The 24,023-nt window shown below is 45.6% G+C and overlaps 1 long non-coding RNA gene across 2 annotated transcripts in view; it reads right to left on the reverse strand.

Annotated features, from left to right (window-relative positions):
• Positions 1–24,023, reverse strand: part of LOC138799117 (uncharacterized) — a 41,897-nt gene that overhangs the window by 16,212 nt on the left and 1,662 nt on the right. Inside the window, exon 1 of one of the 2 annotated variants that reach the window (XR_011364220.1) lies at positions 15,122–15,279. The exons of the other annotated variant lie outside the window; for it this stretch is intronic. This is a non-coding gene — a long non-coding RNA (uncharacterized lncRNA). Of the gene's footprint in view, positions 1–15,121; positions 15,280–24,023 lie in introns of those variants that run through there. 2 annotated transcript variants of the gene reach the window in all.

Consider the following 24,023-nt stretch of genomic DNA (forward strand, 5'->3'; position numbering starts at 1 on the left):
CAGCAGCTGCTTTTTGGAAACTTAATGGACGTGATTAATAAAAAAAAAAAAATTGGACTTTGATACAGACCATGGACAGCTTCTCTGCAGTTTGGCTATTTTGTTAAACACCTAGACTCTGAATAACAAGTTGTGCAAAATAGATATATTATTGCATTAAAGGACAAGTGCCATGAAAAACTTTTTCCCAGGAATTGAAGCACATTACTAAGTTATATAACTCTGTAATATGCTTCAATCACCAATCTGCCTCCTTCCCTGTCTTTCCCCCTCCACCCCCCACCAGGAAGTGTCCTAACTCACACAGACCTAATTACTGTCGTCACCAAGCTCTTCTCTCAGCTCCTTCTCCTGTTACACTAGCCTCCCCCCTCCCCTGCCTTGTCAGGTGATAGGCTTGCTCAGCTCCCATTGGCTGAACTGCAAGCCATCACTTGTCACATCTCACTTGCTTATCTTCCCTCAGACTGACTCTGGCACATAGGCAGCTCCCCCCTCCCCTCATACCCTCTCTCCTGCTGCCATGTCACTAGAGAAGATAAGCTGAGCTTTTTTCATGGCACTTGTCCTTTAAGTGCCCAGCTAACTGTATAGTTATAAAATCTGGCCACTAGGTGTCGTATGTCTGCATGCAGATTGAGTTGCAGTGATGTTACTATAAAGGTTGTCGGTACTCACTATTGGAGATCCTTCAGGCTGTTGTGATAAAACCTTTTATAAAGACTGTGTATTCCACAACATTCTAGGGATTTGTTTGGTGTATAGTCCAAAGGGTTGTTTGCTGGGAGTGCATACAGTCCATTGGACCATACGCCAAACAGATCCTTGTATTACCATCTTAAGGATTCATGACAACAAAGTCTGAACATATCAGATCTCCTATAGTGAGTACTCACACCCTTTATTATAACGATGCAACCTAATCTGCATGCAGACATGACAGCTAGTGGCCAGGTTGTATAGCACACTTTATAGTACACAATCGGGCGTGTGATGCAATATTAAATGTTTCCCTTTTATTGCCAGCAGGGGACTGGCAAACTGCATTTAACAGAATACACGTAATGCAAGCAGAGTGTCGCGTATAGACCCTCACCTTCTAGGTGTAGAGTCCTCATCCAGGTTGCATAAAATATTTTGCAAAACTTAGAAGTGATTTGCTGATACACAAACAGTGTCAGCGTATCCCCTAGCCTTATACACACTTGTCCACTTTATGATGTACATGTAAGTAAGTGTATGGTGTAGGCTCAGCTCCTGATCCTACTCTGTGGGTGTTGATGGTTTTTCTTCCAAAAACAGCACCACTTCTGTCCTTAGGTCTTGTGGTATTACAATTTTGCTTCATTCACTTTAATGGCACTGTGCTGCAAAACCCCCACACCCAATCAAAGCACAAGAGTGGTGCGGTTTCTGGAAAGGAAGCAGCCTTGTTCTTGTAAACCTGAATAACCCTTTAACTGCAGTTGTCACCATCAGCAGCCAAGCTCAAAGAAGACTCCAGTGCTGATTATTTAACCCTCTAGATGCTGCGGTCAAGTAACCATGGCGTCTAGGTAGTTAGATGCCAGACTGTGATCCCTTGTAGTCTCCAGTCAGTGCTTCCTTCCCAGCAGTCTAATCACAAATTGGTGCCAAACATTTATGCTGACAGCCAAGGTGCGCTGAGATACAAAGCGGCCAGATCCTAGTATTGTGGTGGTACAATATATATGATCGTGATATGATACTTAGTATGGAATTGTGAAGCACTGTTTTATACAATAGCAAAACTACAACAAAATGGCACAATTGTGTAAAATGGAGTGCACCATTAAAAAGCACAACCTGAACCACATAAAACCAACTTATTCAGCTCTGTTAGTGGACAAAGTTACGGCTCTTAGGATGTGACTTGTACTTCATACGAATCCCTGTGGAGTGAAGGGTTACCATGCTGTATGATGCCGCTCCTATATAATATACTCTTGTATAGGATCGGCTTCATTTCTTGGCGCACAGGTCTGCGGCGGCGTCTCCATAGCAATGGTTGTGCTCGGCAGGCACACTGGTCTGACGGTTTCTTGGCTGCTGTACAATACATGGGTGCCATCAATCACCCCGCTGCCTAGTAACCGGAGGATACACGTCTTGTACATTGTCTGCGCTGAGCTTGTTAAACAGATGGAGAAGTGGTCTGTGTTGTGATCGGCCGCTCAGCATGTTAACCACTTGTGTTTTTGCAGCTGGTGTCAGCAGTTACATAGTCCTTAACCCTTCATCTGCCAAGGAACTGTCACCGCCACAGCTGGACAATAAGCTGCTGAGAAGCTAAGTGAGTTGATGTATACAGATATAGTACATACAGATCTATGTATATAGTACAATACATAGCACACATACCCTTTTCCATGAAGTTGCTAAAGCCTGTGGTTGCCTACAGACTACTGCATTTCAACATCTTGACCACTAGAGGGCAGTGTGACAGAAAATGGTGTAAAAGGAGTTTCCCAGAAGGAGATTTCCTGTAGTGAGCACAGCGTGTGCCCTGCATGCTACCAGCATGGAAAGATTTCTTGGCAGCAAGAAGCAGAGTGCAGGTCATGCCTGATCGTGCCATAAAATTTCAATAGATCACGAAACATTAGACCTGGGTGACATAGTGGCATCAGCAGTGTGAAATGATGCATAAGAAGTGGTTATGTTGTATGGATGGTTTGACAGCGTGATCTGATTTTTAGGTTTTGTCTGTTATGAAAGTACAGGGGTAGGGACCTTAGCTCTCCAGCTGTTGTAAAACTACAACCCCCATCATGCCTGGACAGCTAAAGCTTTGGCTGTCCAGGCATGATGGAAGTTGTAGTTTTGCAATAGCTGGAGAGCCAAGGTTTCCCACCCCTGTACTAGGCCATAGAGACGTTAAATACCCCTTTAGGGTACAAACCCACTCGTATTTGCTGCGTGAATCAGTCTTAAAAATAAGCAGGCAAAACGCAGGTTGGCTTTATACAATTGTTGTGCGTTAAAATACGCAATATTTTTGAAGCGTGAAGCTACATGCGTTTTTCGCACAGGTTGTTAACAACTGATGCTTTGCTAACAACAAGCTTCACGCTTAAAATTTTTAACACATTCAAAAATAATTGCGTATTTTAACGCAGAACAATTGTATAAAGCCAACCTGCGTTTTGCCTGCTTATTTTTATGACTGATTCACGCAGCAAATACGTCAAGTGGGTTTGTACCCTTAAGAAAGTACAGTTCCAGTCTGATAAGTCAGAGGTCATTGATCTAGCGTCTTGTCCTTGCTAAAGTACAACTCCCATCGTGCTTGGCACAGACCCAGACTGATCCATACTGCTTAGTCACTAAAATAAAATAAGCTTTGTTTTCCGTAGGCCGGTTTTACGCACACATGTTGTGTGTTTTTGCATCTATATTACAGGTGCATGTAGGTTCCGACCTGGCCGTGTTTCTGATGACCCACATGGACAGCTCCAGCGCTTGTGTGACCCAGACCATAGCCTTGCTTTATTGTTGGACTGGTCTGGAGGTAAGGGAGTTATGCTGTGGGAGGAGGGAGGTTATGTTCATGTCCATCCTTGACCTCTGACCTTACATGTGCTTATGTCCAGCCTGTTTACAGAACACTGGCTGCCATGAATATCCTGTTTTCTGCTACTGTGCCAGTGGAAAACACTATTTTAGTGGGGGGTTTTATGACTAGAATGTCATTAAAATCAGTACATCTGCTTGTTGCCTTTTTATATGGCGAACATAATTTTCCTGTGTATGGATATGTGTGTATATATTTAGCAGTGCCTTTAGACTGATGCCTGTAAACTATAAGGAGGGTATCAGGGTTCATTGAACTTGTGTGGTTGCCCAGAGATGTTTCTTGACTGTCTGGTACCTGAAGGGTATATCAAATCATCAGTTTCTGAGTTATCCTGACCCCCTGCTGTGTATGTAATGTTTGGGCTACATGGTGACTAAGGCCACAACATGGCTGGTGCAGCCATCCATTGCAGTCCTATTGGTTTAGTAGCACACATGAAATGCATTGTTGAACTATTGGTTTTTTACAGGTTTTACTTTGTACCTTTTTGGAGCATCTATTCCAAGAAGACTGGATTTCCATGCTGATGCACAGTAGAAGTGGCTGCATAAAAGCCATACTTATACTGTAGCCAAACACTGTCACATCTGCAAAGTGTTTTCTAACAATACATTGGTTTTATACTATCAGCAGCTTTCACTCTGCAGCGTGCGTCTGGTTTCAGTTTCTTTACGGGGTGCCTGGTTTATGTGCTGCTGCTCATATCTCACACACAGTGGTGCCTTGGATTAGGAGCATAATTCGTTCCGGGACCGCGCTTGTAATCCAAATCCACTCTTATACCAAAGCACATTTTCCCATAAGAAACCATAGAAATGCAGATAATTGGTTCTACGCTCCAAAAATGATTTATTATTTTGAATAACATGTAAAACAGATGAAATAAACATTCAGAAACGGCAGAATATGTGATATAAGTTACTGTACAGTAATGGAGAGGATGGGAAGTACAAGGGCTGACAGACTGCAGGCAGCATGAAGGCATGAGCAGGGAGATGTGGGCACATACATACAGCACTCTGTCAGGGGAGAGAGGGGTTACAGCTATAGAGAGATTACCTTCACAGTCCTGTCCCCTGATGTAAGCCCCAGCTTGAAGTGGATCTGCTATGATTTGGAAGGTGAGGGAGACTTCCTGGGTCAGAGTACAGAGCTGTAGACCCCGCTAGGCAGACCATGCCCCTCCCCCACTCCCCCTCCCACCCAGTACAGTGAGCTCTTACACCAAAGCAATGCTCTTAAACCAAGTCACAATTTTGAAAAACTGAGCTCTTAAACCAAGGTACCACTTGTATATATAAATTTACATGAACCTTTACAGTGATAAAATCAATCAATCAAGCAATACACATAATAGATATGCAATACAAGATAAAGTACATAAGTTGCTTCAGCAGAAAATAAGTGTCTGGTATGGATAAAGGCTTTAGCTTTTCTGCAGGAGAAGGTAAGGATCAGGGGCTCTGGGGGGGGGGGGTCAGGCAGGCTCCGCACTTGGTGGCAAGGTAAGTTTCCCCTTAATTTAGAATAATCTAGCATACATCTTGACTGTAAGATATTCTCGGTTATTTGGTAGTTTTACAACATTATATAAATCTAAAATCAAATCCCTGAGCTGTACCTCTAATATTCAGGTCCTGCCTGCTATTTTGGTGAGGTGTGGAACGATGCTGTCAGCCGGCTTATGGCATTTATGGTTGTCTTGTTTCACAATGGGTGCATTTGACAACCCTGGCCTAAAATATTTGCAGCACCCCCTTTGGCTTGCCTCCAGTCCTGAAGGACTTTAGGCAGGAATTGCTGCACAGCAACAAACAGTGTCCTGTTCTACAGAGCGATGAGCCAGGTATGTATCCCTGCAGGATGAGGTGGGGCAGAATCTGGCTCTCACCTTAGAACTGTAGTGAAGGTGTCTCTAGCTCAGCACACACTGCTGTACACTGCAGAAACCTATGATTTCTCCCTCACTTCACATTGAAGATCTACTCAATGTGGAATCTGTTCTCACCTTTTTCCCCTATCAATCGCTGTGACCTCAGGGCTGGACATACTGTAACCGGGTTGGAACCTTGCCAGGGGCAATGTCACCCACAGGGATGCATGGCCCTCTGCTCCACATGGGACAGGCTGGACCAGTCCTAACCATGAACCCTGCCCGGGGCTTGCTGCAGTGTCTGGGGCTCGCTCAGCAGGTTTCTAAATCACTTGTACATCACTACCAGCACAGACCTGGGGAAACAAAAATAGCTCTCTGCGACGTATAGTCCTGATGTAACCACAAGCGCACATCTGCTGCTTCCCACAATTGTTACGAGACCTGAGCGACATGGCGGTATCAGAGCACAGTCTACTTATTCCTCCATGGTGATGGGGGTGTCTGGCCTGGGACACAGTGATGTCACCAGTACCTGCAGCACAGCTCCATGCATGGCTATGTGGTCAGAAGACAATTGTAAGAGGATGCAGGAGGTTGGATACACATGCACAGCGACATGGTTGCTGGCATGCTGACGTATACCACGGCAGTGGTTCTATTCACCTTAATGCAGGAGTGTCAATCTTGCAGCCTCTCCAGCTAATGCAAAACTACTATTCTCATCATGCCAGGACAGACATAGCTTTAGCAGACCAGACATGATGGGAACTGTAGTTTTGGAACAGCTGGAGAACTATGAGTTTGACACCAGTGCTTCAATGGTATTAGTGTAGTCAATTAGTAATTTCTGAGGGGCCATTATAGTGGCTGCCCGTACGCCATGGAATGAGCCAGAATCCCTTTTCCTTAAGATGTAGAACATATGTGAAAAGACCCTTAACAGAAACCTGCAAAAGGAAATCGCACGTTCCAGTGTCAGAAGGTGCAAACAGCAGGTGTCATAGAGGCCGTGTTCACACTAGAGTCAGGACATCTGCCATAATAGAGCTAGAGCAGCCATGATGCCGCATTGTTTGCTCACCTGCCTCCATTTGGGAGGGTTTCCTGCTGTTCTTCCCTACAGATTCTGTTCCCCTCTCTCAGGTTGGATAGGGACTCATGGTGGACTCCACTGCGAGACCTTTTTAGAGATGTCTTACTGGGTTCAGTGTTCTGTCTGGGCTGCTCAGAGTTGTCCCAAAGCCTCCTGTGCTGTCCTGGCTGTGTGCTTAGGGTTGTTGTCTAGAAGGTGAAGCTTTGGCACAGTCCGAGGTCCAGAGCACTTTGGATCAGGGTTTCATACAGTACTTTGCTCCATTCAGCTTTCCCTCCACCCTGACTGTCTCCACAGTATGATGCTGCCCCCATCATGCTTAACTGTAGGGTTAGTGTTGGGCAGGTTATGAGAAGTCCCGGTTTTCTTCACATGATGTTTAGAATTGAGGCCAAAAAGCTCAATCTTTGATTCCCAGGCTATAAGAAACAATTCTCCCTGGTCTGATAAACCCTTTAGTTAATTCTATATAAACTCCAGAGTTTTCCTGTATATGTTACTAAGGAGCGGCTTCTTTCTGGTTACTGTGCCATAAACCCCAGATTGCTGGAGGCCGCAGGGGTGGTGACTACTGATAAGTGAACCTGTCAAAATGTTCGGGTTTGGCCATAACGATACAGCTAGAAGCCATAGGCTGTATCCAAGTGTGGTATGGCCGGTCACCTGCCAGATGGTACAGTGTGACGCCAGTTCTGTGGCAGTTGGCCGAGATATAGCTGGGCCCAGTGGTAATATGTTGTGGCGCCAGTACCAGTTGGGCACACAGGTGGTATGGTGTCGCACCTGTTTTTATTTTAAAGGGACTGTTCTACCTTGTTTCCCTGTGGTCAGTGACCTGCCGGGCTGTTGTGGGGTCCCTTCGGTTGTAGTGACGGTGGTCCGGAGTGGAGCTATGAACCACCCGGACTATTGACCCTGCCACCCACAGAAATGTGAGATTACCCAAGGAATGTTTGTGTGCTGTGTTGGTGCGGGGTGAGAAATCACAGAGTCTCTTTATCGTAAATAAGGTTTGCTTTACTTGGAAAACACTGGTGTACAGCAAGTCATACAGCTTTGCCTTGAAATGATACTTTACACTTAATAAGATACTTGAAGTTAAGGTCCAGACCTGTAGTGAGCGGATAAAGTAGTACAGTCGTGTGGACTGAGTTGCGTGCTGAGAGTATAGAGTCAGGAGTAGAGAGGAGGATGTCGTGAGAGTCCCAACCCAATTAGTACTGTGCTTTGCCAGGATGTTGGAGGATGAGGTAGAAGAATACTTGAGAAGAAAGAGAGAATACTTGTGCCTGTGTTTTGACCTTTTGGTCTTCGCACTACCTATTGCCCTAACAGTGTCAGGGGACCCGTTTTAGTGGGTGACACAAGCCCCAGACCTTGTTACCTGGGATGAGCGGAATGCTGAGGGTTTCCTGCTGACACCCGTGCTGTGAGATAGAGTTCATAGGTTTCTAGCAACTTTGCTCTGTCCGGATCAGTTCCTAGCCTTCTGCTTTGCAGATACTGTCCTGCACTGTGATTTTCCTTGTCCACGGCGTGTGTTAAGATGATCTCTGACTTGTCCTTTCTAAGGAAGGGTCTAACACTGCAGAGTGGAGTTACTCGAAGAGAAAAGGTTAACTTCATGTGCCCAAGTATACTTCTGGACTGCACACTGAGACTGGGGACCTGGCAGAGGGCCAGGGCCCAACTAGGCTGCTATAGAGCGCGTGCTGGCTTTTGTCCTTCCTTTACAGAGCCCAGTGACAAAAGACCTCTACACATCCTCTACCCATGTGACTTCCTATCTACAGCCCCTATAAGGTGTGCTGTGAATGGGTGAAGAGGGCATATGTGAGAAGTAATAGGACAGAAGAAGAGAACATGCTCATTGGTCTACATATCCATATGACATGCCAAAAAACAATAACCCTTACAGTTCTACAGCTGTGCATCTACTAAGTATATACACCTTACAATAGTGACATCTTGTGGCGAAACTTTAACACTACTTTATCACCACTTACACGAAGTACAGCCTTTTGCGAAGGGTGTAACTACAAGCAACACCCGTGGTGGGACAGCACGCATGTTTGCCAGGACTCGCTATGGCTGCCAGGAAAACATTGATACAGCTAGAAGCCATAGACTATTCCCCTGTTTGCCAGGACTCCCTAAGGCATTGGGTTCTGTTCAGCTATCTTATCAAGCTCCATCCTCAGGATTTTTTTTTTGTTTGGTGATTAGACAAGTTACATCTACAGTATGAAAATTACCAAGGGGTGACGAATACTTTAGTTTGATGCTATCATATGGTATGGTCGATTTATGACATCGGTTGAGTAACTTTGTAACGTAACAAGCCTCAGTGCTGAAATCTTCCACCCTTTCCTGCTGGTGTAATGTCTGTTTACTGCTTAGTCTTACATCAAGTGTCTTATTTACACCTGGAACTGTCCAGTAATTGGTACTAGGACTTATTGCAGTAATGACCAGCAGAATAGTGAGTGTAGCTCTGGAGTATAATACAGGATGTAACTCAGGATGAGTAATGTATGTGCACAGTGACTTCACCAGCAGAATAGTGAGTGCAGCTCTGAAATATAAGGGCCCTTGCACACTGAGGAATTGAAGCAGAATTTGCTCTTAATTTCCGCTTACAATTTCTCCCGTAAAAATATGAACAGAGCAATGTCCCATTGTGTTCAATGGAATTTCCACTCTGTTGACTCTGCAGAATTCTGCCGCTGATCCGCTTTCTGCCCAAGGGTGCCTTTACACAGAGAGATTTATCTGACAGATTTTTGAAGCTAAAGCCAAGAACAGGCTTTTCAAATCCATTCCCGGCTTTGGCTTCAAAAATCTGTCAGATAAATCTCTGTGTAAAGGCACACTAAGAATTGACATGTCAATTCTTTGGGTGGATTCTGCCAGAGTAATGCTATAGAAGTCAATGGGGGCTAAAATTCCACTCAAATTCTGCCAGACCTGAATAGGCGAGGAATTTCAAGCAGAAAACTTTCCTCTTCAATTAGGACCCTTCAGTGTGCAAGGGTCCTAATACAGTAGAATTTAGGGAAGCCTCTTTACTTTTACAGGGGTACTCCAGCAGGGAAAACATTTCTTTTAAGTAAGAAAGTGCCAGAGATTGGAGATATTTTTTTTAAAGTAAATTTCAAGTCTTCCAGTACTTATCAGATGCTGTATGTCCTGCAGGAAGGGGGTGTATTCTTTCCAGTCTGACACATTGCTCTCTGCTGCCACCTCTGTCCATGTCAGGAACTGCCCAGAGCAGCAAATCCCCATAGAAAACCTCTCCTGCTCTCCAGACTGGATAGAATACACCACTTCCTGCAGGACATACAGCAGCTGATAAGTGCTGGAAGTCTGGAGATTTTTTTTTTTTTTTTGTAATACAAGTAATTTACAAATCTATGAAGCTTCTTTTTTTGTCCTGTATTCTCTACAGCCTTTGGCGCAGGTGATTTTACAATGGGCAGCTTTTTCTGCTTAGGATGCCTCCGTATAGGCTGCATATAATCCAATTGTATCTGATTAGTTTTAGTATTAAGCACAGACAGCGGTGCACATGACTGACATTACCATATAGCTGTCATATAGCCATCGTCTGCCCCAGAGCAGGAAGCTCCTCCACCCTCTTTCCTGCCAGGCAGGGAGGTCACAGCGCTGACGCTTCTGCTGCAACTAATAGATATTGAGCTGTGGTCGAAACTCTTAAAGCAACAAAGCATAAAAGTATCCAGGAATGGAAGAGATCAGATACACATTAAATATTCATCATTTCAAGGTTAAAATAGCCACTATGAAATGGTCTTCCTGTTTAACCCTCTGATCCCTGAGCATCTCCTGGCTGTATTATAACATGGGACTTCCACCCTGGGCCTGGCACTGCTGCAGGCAGATTATGGCAGGATTACATTACAGTCTAATAATTTATATATCCATTCAATCCTAAAAGGTTGGATTTTTTTAGATTGATGAGCAAATCTACAGCAATTCTATCTGAAGATTCATTTACTTTTCAAAGATTTATTCAGCTGTCTAATGACGCAAATGCACGGAAGCGGCAGTGTGACGCCCAGGTCTCCCAGGACTTTAGCTTAGATACACTCCTAGGAGACCTCAGACTGTCGTCATACCTGACTTTTCTGCACTATAGCGGCACTTTGACCACCGACTGACTTATAAAGGGAATGCCCTAAAGGTTACATTTTGTATGAGCTACGATAAGGAATGGGGGAGGGGAAGTGACAATTGACAAGTGATAATTGTCCTATAAAGCATACCTATTGTTTATAAAGCGTTTTATAAACTTGCATCGTTTTCTTACATTAACCCTTTATAGTGGTGACAAGGTGATAGTTATTGCTGTAACTGCTGTTATTTATCCCCTTCCATGCTGCACAGTTACTTCTCATTCTCTTCATTTCAGGGAGTGGGCTGTTTCCCAGTAGAACTCACATTTATTTGACCGTTTGCAGGTACACACCCCAAGCTCTCTACCACTTCTACGTATAGTACATGCTAAGCCTCACCTCCACTTCCTGTGCTCTGTCCTGATCTAGCAGTTACTAGAGACAGATTTCCATTAACAACAGGTAGTGAGCGGTATATACAGTAGAGGGAGACACCTAGTGGCAAAAAAAATTCACATCTGTTTTTGTCTGGTGTTGGAAGTTTTTTTTTTTTTTTGCAAATCAAGTGATGTTAGGAATTACATGGAGGAAGGTGTTTGAACTGTCTGTGGCCATTTATGTTATCCAAGTTCTTTTCCTGACAATCTCTAAACTTATAAGAATCCAGTGAGTCTTAACAAGAGATGTAAACAGGCTCATATTTCCTTGTCCAATGAAATCAATGAGATGTCAGTGGGTCAGAGCGCTATTACTTGTTTTTCAGCCAGCATGTTCTCTGAATGAGCCCTGCTATTGGCTGGGATCCAATAAATGTGTTGACTGTGCTCAGGGACAGACTGGACTTTGGTATCTGAGGTAAGAGATTAGTATGTATAGTACCGACACATTCCACAGCATTGTGCAATGAGGGGTTAATAAGCCGAAGCTACGCAACCTGCAGTCAGATAAACACACAGGACCTGTCACCTACTGTACACAGTGTAGATCTGAGGGGGACTCTACAACATGCACTACAGGAGGGTGGTGGAGAAGAGACAGTCACTACAGGAGAGTGATAGAGAAGAAGCGAATAGAAGAGGCTAGTCACTACAGGAGAGTGGTAGAGAAGAAGCGAATAGAAGAGACAGTTACTACAGGAGGGTGGTGGAGAAGAGACAGTCACTACAGGAGGGTGGTGGAGAAGAAGCGAATAGAAGAGACAGTTACTACAGGAGGGTGGTGGAGAAGAGACAGTCACTACAGGAGAGTGATAGAGAAGAAGCGAATAGAAGAGGCCAGTCACTACAGGAGAGTGGTAGAGAAGAAGCGAATAGAAGAGATAGTTACTACAGGAGGGTGGTGGAGAAGAGACAGTCACTACAGGAGGGTGGTGGAGAAGAGACAGTCACTACAGGAGGGTGGTGGAGAAGAGACAGTCACTACAGGAGAGTGGTATAGAAGAAGCCAATAGAAGAGGCCAGTCACTACAGGAGGGTGGTGGAGAAGAGACAGTCACTACAGAAGAGTGGTAGAAAAGAAGCCAATAGAAGAGGCCAGTAACTACATGAAGATCATAGATAGGAGAACAGTGACTACAGGAGGGTGGGGGAGATAAGGACAGTCACTACAGAAAGCTGGAGGGTGGGGGAGATAAGGACAGTCACTACAGAAAGCTGGTGGAGAAGAGGTCAGTCACTACAGGAGGGTGGTAGAGAAGAGGTCAATAGGAGAAGTCAGTAGCTACATGAATATTGTAGATAGGAGGATAGAAACTACAGATGGGTGGTGGAGAAGAGGTCAGTCACTACAGGAGGGTGGTAGAGAAGGGGTCAGTCACTACAGGAGGGCGGTAGACAAGGGGTCAGTCACTACAGGAGGGCTGTAGAGAAGAAGCTAATAATAGAGGCCAGTAACTACATAAAGATCATAGATAGGAGGACAGTAACTACAGGAAGGTGGTGGAGAAGAGGCTAGTCACTACAGGAGTGGGTGGATAAGCCAATAAAAGGATAGTACATAAAAGGCCAGTAACTACAATTGTGTAGTGAAGAAACCAATAATGGCAGTAGGATGATAGATATGGAACCACCTCTGCAACAGGTCAGTTCCTGGGATTTCTTTCCTCCTAGATTTTCCCCCATCAGCAGTGAGTGATATTATTGAGAAGTAAAAGTTTTTAAGAGTCACAGCAAATCAGCCATGAAGCGGAGACCATGTAATGTAATGTGCCTGCCGGGGACTTTGTAGCATGGGCTTTTAGGGCTGAGCCGCTGCATGCAAGCCTTTCATCACTAAGCACAATGTCAGACGTCAAATGGAATGATGTAAAGCCGCTGCCAGAATAAATGCGTTCTGTGAAATTTGGTGATGCCAGGAGAACTTTACGTCTCTGCCTGCACTGTGCCATCTGTAAGGTTTGGTGGAGGAGGGATAATACTATGGGGTTGTCCTTCAGAAGTCATTCTAGGCCCCTTCGTTCCAGTGAAGTGTATAAAGACAATGTGGACAATTTTTGCATCCAGCTTTGTGGGAACAGTTTGGGTTCAACCCTTCTCTGCTCCACCTTGCTCCTGGTGAACACAGTGAGGTCCAACACCTATAGGATGAGCTAGACTGGAGATTGTGAGACCGGCCGTCCCAACCTCACTAATGCTTTTCCCGATGAATGTGCAGAAAAAATCTCACAGACACCTCCAAAATCTTATAGAAGACGTCTCCCTAGAAGAGTGCAGGCCGTGTTATGGGGACAATATACTATTGCTGGATGGTGTCGGTCGCAGTTGGTATTAAGCCCCATCAAACTATCTACTTTGATAAGACACTGTTATGTGGCATACTAGCGATGACCGGGTCTGGGACTACTGACCGGCAGCTCCTTGTGCCACCACCGTGATCTCACAGACCACCAGCTCTGACTTTACGTTTTCTCGTGACATGTTTATTCTGAAGTCAACACATTGAATGTATGTCAGCAGGTTACACAGCAGGCAGGTCAGGTTACTACAGACAAGACACCAGCGGCAAGGGAGGACGGGACAATTTACCCCCAGGACCAATCAGGAAGAGGCTGATATGAGGCGAGAGGGGAGATCAATCATCTATCTGTCACAGTAATACCAGAGGTGGGCGGGACCAATCATCTTAAAGGGGCGCACACACGTCATGCTGCCGTCAGTGACCATCTCAGAAACGACATGAGAAAATATTTTACAAAAAGAGTAGTAGATACCTGGAACAAACTTCCAGCAGATGTGTTAGACAAATCTACAGTAAGTGAATGTAAACATGCCTGGGATAAACATCTATCCTAAGATATTAAGGGCAGACTAGATGGACCAGGGGGCTTTTCTTTTTTGGGTGGAACGTTCTTCTGCCTCTCTAGTTTATAAACCTGCCCTAATAATTTACACAGCTGAGGGTCTGTTACAGTTGTATCCGGCTTTTACAGCTAAACAGTCTGAACTTTAGATGACAGATATAGATATATATATATATCATCATGGTCTGGAGTCTGGGTACAATTGCAGCAAACCCTCAGCTATGAAAAGAATTAGCAGTTCATGAGGGTGGATGTATACAAGAATGCATCTATACACTGACAGCAAGGAGAATGTTTTACTATGAACATATCTGCCGCTGTCCTATAGGACACCTCTATGCTGGTATGATCCCAGTGTCCAGGATTCCTCCTTCCACTACTAAAGGGCAGCCATGCCATTTGGAAAGGCACCATGGAATTTCTTCCTGTATCTTCTCCTGTATCACTCGGGCTCCAGAGCGGTACAACGTGTCACCATCCAAGACGCCTGAGGAACACAACCTCATGTCTGAGTGCAGGCTACTCCAACACTGCTTGGTCCCTGCTGATCACCATCTCAGCCCAGAGGACGTGCCTGATCACTGTCTGAGAGACATCGACAAAAGGATTGGGCAAAATGAATGCTTTAAAGCTGTTGTCCAGGCTTAGAAAAAATATTTCAGCTTTCTTCCAGAAACAGCACCCCTCTTGTCTGGGTGTGGGGGGTTTACAGCTCAGTCCCACTGAAGTGAATTGAGCTGAATTGTAATACCACACACAACCTGAGGACAGGGGTGGCGCTGTCTTTGCTAGAAAGTAGCTGTGCTTTTTGTAGTCCTAGCTAACCCCTTTATGGTGCGTTCACACCTACAGGATCTGCAGCAGATTTGATGCTGTGTTCAGTTATTTAAATGAAATCTGCTGCAGAAAATCAGCTGCAGATCCTGTAGGTGTGAACGGACCATTAAAGAGAATGTGTCACCTATGTTTTATTTTACTGATTAGTATCAGATACTTAAAGTGTACCTGTTGTTGTAACTTTCAAAATCTAAATCAACAGATGTGATATAAAGCAAGTTTGCCGTATAAAGTTATTATTTTTTTTTTTAGTTATCATGCTGTAAAGCAAAGCTGTACTTACCAGAAATCCAGGTCCAGTCTCCTGAAGCAGTTTAGTCTTGTGCTGGATGAAAAAAAAACATACTAAACAAGTCCCGGCCGGTATAGAGAGTCATGGCTCAATGTGTCCATCAATCACATGACCGCCTTCTCTGTGAGCGCTCAGATGGCCTGGGAAACATGGGACTCCCTGTGTTTAGACTCCTTAAAAAAAAAAAGTCAGAAAACAGGAAGTGCTGTGATTTACATCATAAAAAATAAAAATAATGCCTGTAAATTGCAGACTTGCTTTATATCACATCTACTGTTGATTTAGACTTTTAAAGTTATACATTTATTTTCCTTTTTTTCTTTTATTAAACAAAATTTAAAGAGACAATAAACATGTTGCTTAAAAGGTGAGTTTTCTTTTTCCAGTACATAGCATATTCAGTACATATGTCAGACATTCCTTAAAGTGTCACTGTCGTAATTTATTATTTTTATTCTTTATTTTTTTGCAGAAATCAATAGTCCAGGCGATCTTAATGTAATTGGGTTTAGTAGGCAAATATGCCATTATCTGCATTCAAAAAGACTTTCCCCAGACCCCTCCTCTCTCTCATCTACTGCTCATTATCAGGAAATCTCAACTCATCAGTCTAGCCCTGTGTAACCTATGGAGAGGGGAAGAGGGAGGAGGGAGGAGGGAGATTAGTTGCCAGCAGAGAACAAAGGATTACACAATGGGAGCTGTATGAAAGCCGGTATTCAGAGGTCAGTGCTGACTTCAGAGGAGATAGCCCGGTGATGTAGCTGTAAATTAACTCTTCCTCTAACTCTAATCTCCCTCCACCCCTCCCCTCTCCATAGAGAACCATGAAGACAGGGGGGAGAGCTTCAAACTGCTTTTTCATGATAAAAATGCATTTTTTTTGGTTAATAAACCCAATTACAAAGTTTCTTAAAATCACCTGTACTATTGATTTCTGCAAAAATACAGTGACTTTAACCCCTTACTGAACGATAACATCCAAACGATAGATGTTACTATACAGAACAGATACCCGCCACCTATCTATTATATAGTAAGTTGTGAGATAAGCCAATCTCTCAGTATTCTAAAGTTGGATGCTGTGTACGCTGCCTGTAGAGCTGCACACCCAGCCCCCCACACCTTCTGGAATTTTTCTGGGTGCCCCCTATTGGTATACACTATTTGTGCAAATGGTACTATTATATTTACCAACTTCTTCTATTTTGAATGAGATTTCGGTCTTTGGTCCAACCACCTAAGGGCTACTTGTCTTTTTCACTAAAAACAAACATTCTTTCTAGAATATTCTCTCATGGTGAGTCCACTTGTCTGGTAACAACACCAAACAAGCATATAAGGACCCTATTACATGGAAAGATAATTTGCCGAATCGGCTTGATTGTTTCTTTAGGTCCAGACGCAAAATCATCATCACTCATCATCAGACAGAGAAGAAATGTACTTCTTCCAATGCTCCTTTGCTGGTAGAGGATTTTAGCTATTTTAAGCTAGATGAGTATATGGTGAGGAGATAAGGCCTTTGGGGCCCTGGGAGCGAAGGACACCTAAAAGAGGATCTTCAGTAAGTCTAGGGGGGGGGGGGGAACTGACTATTTAGTGCATGTCTTATTTGTTGCAAAACTACAACTTCCATCATGCTTCAGCTTTGGCTGTCCAGGCATGATGGGCGTTGTAGTTTTGCAACAGTTAGAGGGCCAAATTTCCCTACCCCTGTTCTAATAGTATCCTTACATGTTTAATGTCTAAATGGTGAGTCAGGCATTGTTCAGAATTAGGTAATGGGTCTGCCAAAACCCAAGGTCAAAGTAGTTTCAGCTGCCCCACCAGGTAAGGATGCGTTCACACTGAGGAAAAGAGGCAGAAATTATGAGGGGGATCCCTGTCGCGGACTCCACTCAGAATTCCACCTGCCTCAGTGTCTCAATGTATAGGGCCTCTTCGTGGCTCTCCACTGAAAGAATTGACATGTCGGAATTTCCACCTTTTTTTCTTAGTGTGAACGCACCCAGTATGTGCACACTACGGAATCTGATTCCGCAGCTGGCACCCACTCGTGGACACTGGGAGCAGAGCGCGTCTACACCTGTGTCATAGACTCCATTCTATGCATGTCTATTACATGTCGGTTCTTTCGGTGGAAGGTGGAATCCGCCCGTGCATAAAATGGAGTCTATGACACGGGCAGAGACGCGCGCCCGCCAGGGTCCACGAGCAGATGCAAGCTGCGGAATCCGCGACGGGTTTTCCGTTGCGATTCCTTAGTGTGCACGTACCCTTATAGAGATACATGTCCAGCAGTGCATACCTTCTTCCTTGGGTCTTTATAAAATGGTAGGTTTAAAGGGGTACTCTGGCAGGGGGGCATTTTTTCCTGACACCGGGGAGGAGGTGGCTGAGGGAAACAACGTCCACTCACCTCCCTGGCTCCAGCGGCGGGTCCCGCATTGCGGTGCTCCGGTCCCCGGTTCCCGGCCGCTTCCTGGTGTCTGACGTGGGCCCGAGACGTGACGTCTCAGGTCCGCTCAGCCTGTCAGTGACGGAGGCGGGATCCGTTTCAAGTCTGCTCAGATCCCGCCTCTGACGTATCGTCTCGGGCCCGCGTCAGACACCAGGAAGCGGCCGGGGGCCGGAGCGCCGCGATGCGGGACTCGCCGATGGAACCAGGGAGGCGAGTGGACGTTGTTTCCCTAAGCCACCTCATCCCCGGTGTCAGGAAAAAAATGCCCCCTAACCCTAACCCCCCCCCTGGCCGGATCTAGTACTATCATTTTTCGTAACAATGGGGAGGCCATCTTGCCTGTTTTAAAAACACTTGGTGACATGCTTTACAGCAAGTCTCATTGACATAGACGACAATAGACAGACTCTGTCCCCTTTAGTTAAATGTAAAACATCATTGAGCATGCTCTGTGACCTGTGAAGAGGGAGGGTCATTCTCAATAGTCGCCCAAGACTTGCATTGATGTCTATGGCGGCAGAGTTGTGTGTGACCTGCAGTCAAAAATCAAGTCGCACTATGTCTCAAACATATGGCAACACCATTTACTAACATTCTGTGTGCCACCAGAGTCAGGTCCTGGTCTCCAATCACCCCCTTGGGGCACCAGACAGTCTGTCAGTCCAGGCTGTAACAACATGGCACCTCACAGGGCCCTGACATTAATAGGCCTCTCCTGGCCTAATGGCTCCCATACATTTCAGTCTCGCTTGATATGACCCTGCCTGTCACACACCGGCGTACACCGCACCTCACTACTCCCATCATTCCTAACACAATGGCCTGTTCTGCCTCTTTGGTTATTCCTCCTAGAAAGGCACAAAAGCTTTTGTGTGTCTCCAGTCACATGAACAACCTATAGGCCGAGACTGACACAGGACCCGTCCGATGGAACAATGACAGCCAACCCCTAGACGGTCAGCCTGGACAACAGTATAACATAAAGATGACTATTGGACGGCCCCATATATTGATGTACAGGATAATATAATGATCAAGTGATATGTAATACAAATTAGTCAGGTGTCTTTGGCAGCGGGTAATATACATACACGAATAAAACCACAAACTCATATATGCAAACAGCACAATGCAATGAGAAAAGCCCAGCATAGTCCTAAGGGAGCATGGTATTAGTATAGTAAGGGAACCTGGGGTGACTGGTGCCCCCCCGTAGTACCCTCTGGGTGTTACCGTCACATGAATGTACATTCTAGAAGCAGCGGTTACTTTTGGCCTGGAGTAATAAAACCAGAATGGTATGCATGAGGAGCAGTGCTCCAGGCTGATGTAGGGGTACTGGGCCCAGTCACAGGAGCCTGTACATCAGAGCAGGGAGAGGGCTTATTTCTGCCTTGTCATCCATGTACGTCTATGGAGGATACAGCATGGGATACCCTCTCATCACTCGTAACACTGGGCTCAACCTTCTCCACCAGTCAGCAATGTCAGGGTTGTGTCTGGGCTCTTGTGGAAGGGTTACAGCTGTAGCCTATATACCCCATGGAGTAGGGCAAACTTTATCTCATACTCCACACACACAATGCTTTGTGCCTCATCCAGGTTGTGCCCCCTCACACAATGCTCCCATATACAGTGCCCCATCCAGGTAGTGACTCCATACACAATGGCCTCATATACAGTGCCCCATACACAATGGCTTCATATACAGTGCCCCAGCCAGGTAGTAGCCCCATACACAATGGCCTCATATACAGTGCCCCATCCAGGTAGTGGCCCCATACACAATGGCCTCATATAAAGTGCCCCAGCCAGGTAGTGGCCCCATACACAATGGCCTCATATACAGTGCCCCATACACAATGGCTTCATATACAGTGCCCCATACACAATGGCTTCATATACAGTGCCCCAGCCAGGTAGTGACTCCATACACAATGACCTCATATACAGTGCCCCATACACAATGGCTTCATATACAGTGCCCCAGCCAGGCAGTGCCCCATACACAATGCTCCCATATACAGTGCCCCAGCCAGGTAGTGACTCCATACACAATGGCCTCATATACAGTGCCCCAGCCAGGCAGTGCCCCATACACAATGCTCCCATATACAGTGCCCCAGCCAGGCAGTGCCCCATACACAATGCTCCCATATACAGTGCCCCAGCCAGGTAGTGACTCCATACACAATGGCCTCATATACAGTGCCCCATACACAATGGCTTCATATACAGTGCCCCAGCCAGGTAGTGGCCCCCTACACAATGGCCTCATATACAGTGCCCCAGCCAGGTAGTGATTCCATACACAATGGCCTCATATACAGTGCCCCAGCCAGGTAGTGACTCCATACATAATGCTCCCATGTACAGTGCCCCAGCCAGGTAGTGGCCCCATACACAATGGCCTCATATACAGTGCCCCAGCCAGGTAGTGACTCCATACATAATGCTCCCATGTACAGTGCCCCAGCCAGGTAGTGACTCCATACATAATGGCCTCATATACAGTGCCCCAGCCAGGTTGTGCCCCCTTACACAATGGCCTCATATACAGTGCCCCAGCCAGGTAGTGACTCCATACATTATGCTCCCATATACAGTGCCCCAGCCAGGTAGTGACTCCATACATTATGCTCCCATATACAGTGCCCCAGCCAGGTAGTGACTCCATACATAATGCTCCCATATACAGTGCCCCAGCCAGGTAGTGACTCCATACACAATGCTTTTATATACAGTGCCCCAGCCAGGTAGTGGCCCCATACACAATGCTCCCATATACAGTGCCCCAGCCAGGTAGTGACTCCATACACAATGCTTTTATATACAGTGCCCCAGCCAGGTAGTGACTCCATACACAATGGCCTCATATACAGTGCCCCAGCCAGGTAGTGACTCCATACACAATGCTTTTATATACAGTGCCCCAGCCAGGTAGTGACTCCATACACAATGCTTTTATATACAGTGCCCCAGCCAGGTAGTGACTCCATACATAATGCTCCCATATACAGTGCCCCAGCCAGGTAGTGACTCCATACACAATGGCCTCATATACAGTGCCCCAGCTAGGTAGTAACTCCATACACAATGCTTTTATATACAGTGCCCCAGCCAGGTAGTGACTCCATACACAATGGCCTCATATACAGTGCCCCAGCCAGGTAGTGACTCCATACACAATGCTTTTATATACAGTGCCCCAGCCAGGTAGTGACTCCATACACAATGGCCTCATATACAGTGCCCCAGCCAGGTAGTGACTCCATACACAATGCTTTTATATACAGTGCCCCAGCCAGGTAGTGCCCCCATACACAATGCTTTTATATACAGTGCCCCAGCCAGGTAGTGCCCCCATACACAATGCTTTTATATACAGTGCCCCAGCCAGGTAGTGACTCCATACACAATGCTTTTATATACAGTGCCCCAGCCAGGTAGTGACTCCATACATAATGCTCCCATGTACAGTGCCCCAGCCAGGTAGTGACTCCATACATAATGGCCTCATATACAGTGCCCCAGCCAGGTTGTGCCCCCTTACACAATGGCCTCATATACAGTGCCCCAGCCAGGTAGTGACTCCATACATTATGCTCCCATATACAGTGCCCCAGCCAGGTAGTGACTCCATACATTATGCTCCCATATACAGTGCCCCAGCCAGGTAGTGACTCCATACATAATGCTCCCATATACAGTGCCCCAGCCAGGTAGTGACTCCATACACAATGCTTTTATATACAGTGCCCCAGCCAGGTAGTGGCCCCATACACAATGCTCCCATATACAGTGCCCCAGCCAGGTAGTGACTCCATACACAATGCTTTTATATACAGTGCCCCAGCCAGGTAGTGACTCCATACACAATGGCCTCATATACAGTGCCCCAGCCAGGTAGTGACTCCATACACAATGCTTTTATATACAGTGCCCCAGCCAGGTAGTGACTCCATACACAATGCTTTTATATACAGTGCCCCAGCCAGGTAGTGACTCCATACATAATGCTCCCATATACAGTGCCCCAGCCAGGTAGTGACTCCATACACAATGGCCTCATATACAGTGCCCCAGCTAGGTAGTAACTCCATACACAATGCTTTTATATACAGTGCCCCAGCCAGGTAGTGACTCCATACACAATGGCCTCATATACAGTGCCCCAGCTAGGTAGTGACTCCATACACAATGCTTTTATATACAGTGCCCCAGCCAGGTAGTGACTCCATACACAATGGCCTCATATACAGTGCCCCAGCCAGGTAGTGACTCCATACACAATGCTTTTATATACAGTGCCCCAGCCAGGTAGTGCCCCCATACACAATGCTTTTATATACAGTGCCCCAGCCAGGTAGTGCCCCCATACACAATGCTTTTATATACAGTGCCCCAGCCAGGTAGTGACTCCATACACAATGCTTTTATATACAGTGCCCCAGCCAGGTAGTGCCCCCATACATAATGCTCCCATATACAGTGCCCCAGCCAATCCATTTTCATCTCCTCAACCTCCAAGCTTATGTTCCCATCAGCCGCATTCCGCATCACATCCCCGGTGTATTACGTTGCAGGTGGAGGCGCCTAGAGTGGACGCACTATTCTTAGCCGCGCCATTATATAATATTTACTCTGGAACAGACCCCAGAGCCAAATGCCCAGAAAAAAAAAATACAAATACAGTGAGCCCTGGGGCGTAGCATAACACCGGACCATGTGTCCCCTCACATCCTGACCCCTCCACCTGTCCAGCGTCCTGTGTTAATGTCACCTCTGTGACCCAGCAGCCCCCAGTCCCTACACTGACTCCCTGGCAGTCGCCTCCCTACACCTGTCTGACCTTTATATAAAGGTCATGCCCACAGCCGGGGCTATTTTAGGACCCTGCCCTTCAAAAGGTTACATTCCATAGGGAAGCCAAGAATAGTGACTGGGTCCTTATGCGAGGTCATGTTGAGGGGTGTGAAGGACAGGAGATATCTTAGAGGAGGAGGAGGAGGGATATTGGCCGCAGTGTGACAGATGAGCTGACGATTATCTGCTTCTCATACCAAGGCGGCAATTAACACAGGAAGAGGGCAGGAAGGGGCAGCAAGGGTTCCCATCATCATAATCCAGGCTCCATAGTGATTACACACTTTAGATTTCTATCATGGCTGTATACAGTGCGATATCGCTTATTATCACCCCTAGTAATAACCTATGGAGGGGGTCATATACAAACCAACAATGAGGCCACTCCAGATGTATACCCCTGGCAAATAATAGTGAGACAGAGACTAATACTGTAGGGGAATATTATATGTGATGTATTCTTACAGCGTCACAGATGCTGTTCATGATGTCATGTGGGCGCAGTAATCCCCCCCCCATCGGATTCTATTGAAGAGAAACAAAATTATGCGATATTGCAAAAAATTATATCCCATTAAATCAATGTGCTTGATACATACAATACAATCTCATGCTATACACAAGGCATTAGGCTGGGTTCACACTGCGCTTTTTTACCTTTTTTTTTTTTTTTTTTTTTTAATCCATTTTTTAAAAAAAAAAAAAGATGGGAAAAAAATATCTGTTTTGATCCATTTTACCATTGACTTTAATTAAAAAAGAAAAATGGATGCGTTTTGATCCGTTTTTTTTTTTTATAATGGAAGTCAATGCAAAACTGTCTTAGGGTATGTGCACACTGAGTAATTTTGACATAAACTCCATCGCGGAATTCTCAGCTCGCGGACTGCGGCGGGCGCACGCATCTCTGCCCGTGTCATAGACTCCATTTTATGCAAAATTGCATATGTGTGACATCACTGAACACATGCAACCACATGAACATACTTTGCATGTATTATTGTGCCATATCACAATGTAATTCAGACAAAATATGCATGGTGAATATATGCATGTGTATAGTCACTGTGACACCATACAGTGACAGATAAAGCTTCATGGTGTCATGGTGCTGCAGCTGATGAGACCGAATATGGTTGCGTTGCGCCGACTGTCAAGTTGCAGCGACTTCAGCGTTGCAACGTGTACACATTCCCATTTAGCAGCTGCAATGCAGCTATCCTAAGGCCGGGACTCCATGATGATACCAGATGCAATAAATACATTGAAAGGGTTTTTTGCAATTTGCAAACTTTTTGAATCTAAAAACAATTAAGTAGCAATTCTTACTAAAATTATATTTACAATAATACAGATACATTATATGCAATGTCACACTGCAGTCTAATGCGATAATGGAGCCCAGGCCTACACTGTGATCCTACTGATGCTGCACACACTGGTGGTAGATGCTGTCCTGTATAGCAAGGATAACCCAAGGACAGGCAGCCCAGCAGATCAATCCCTGACAGGCCGAGCGTACAGTGAGGCTGCGCTCACACTCAGGGACTGCAATGCTCTGTG

The sequence above is a fragment of the Dendropsophus ebraccatus genome, chromosome 8 (assembly GCF_027789765.1).
Source record: "Dendropsophus ebraccatus isolate aDenEbr1 chromosome 8, aDenEbr1.pat, whole genome shotgun sequence".
NCBI classification, from domain to species: Eukaryota; Metazoa; Chordata; class Amphibia; order Anura; family Hylidae; genus Dendropsophus; species Dendropsophus ebraccatus.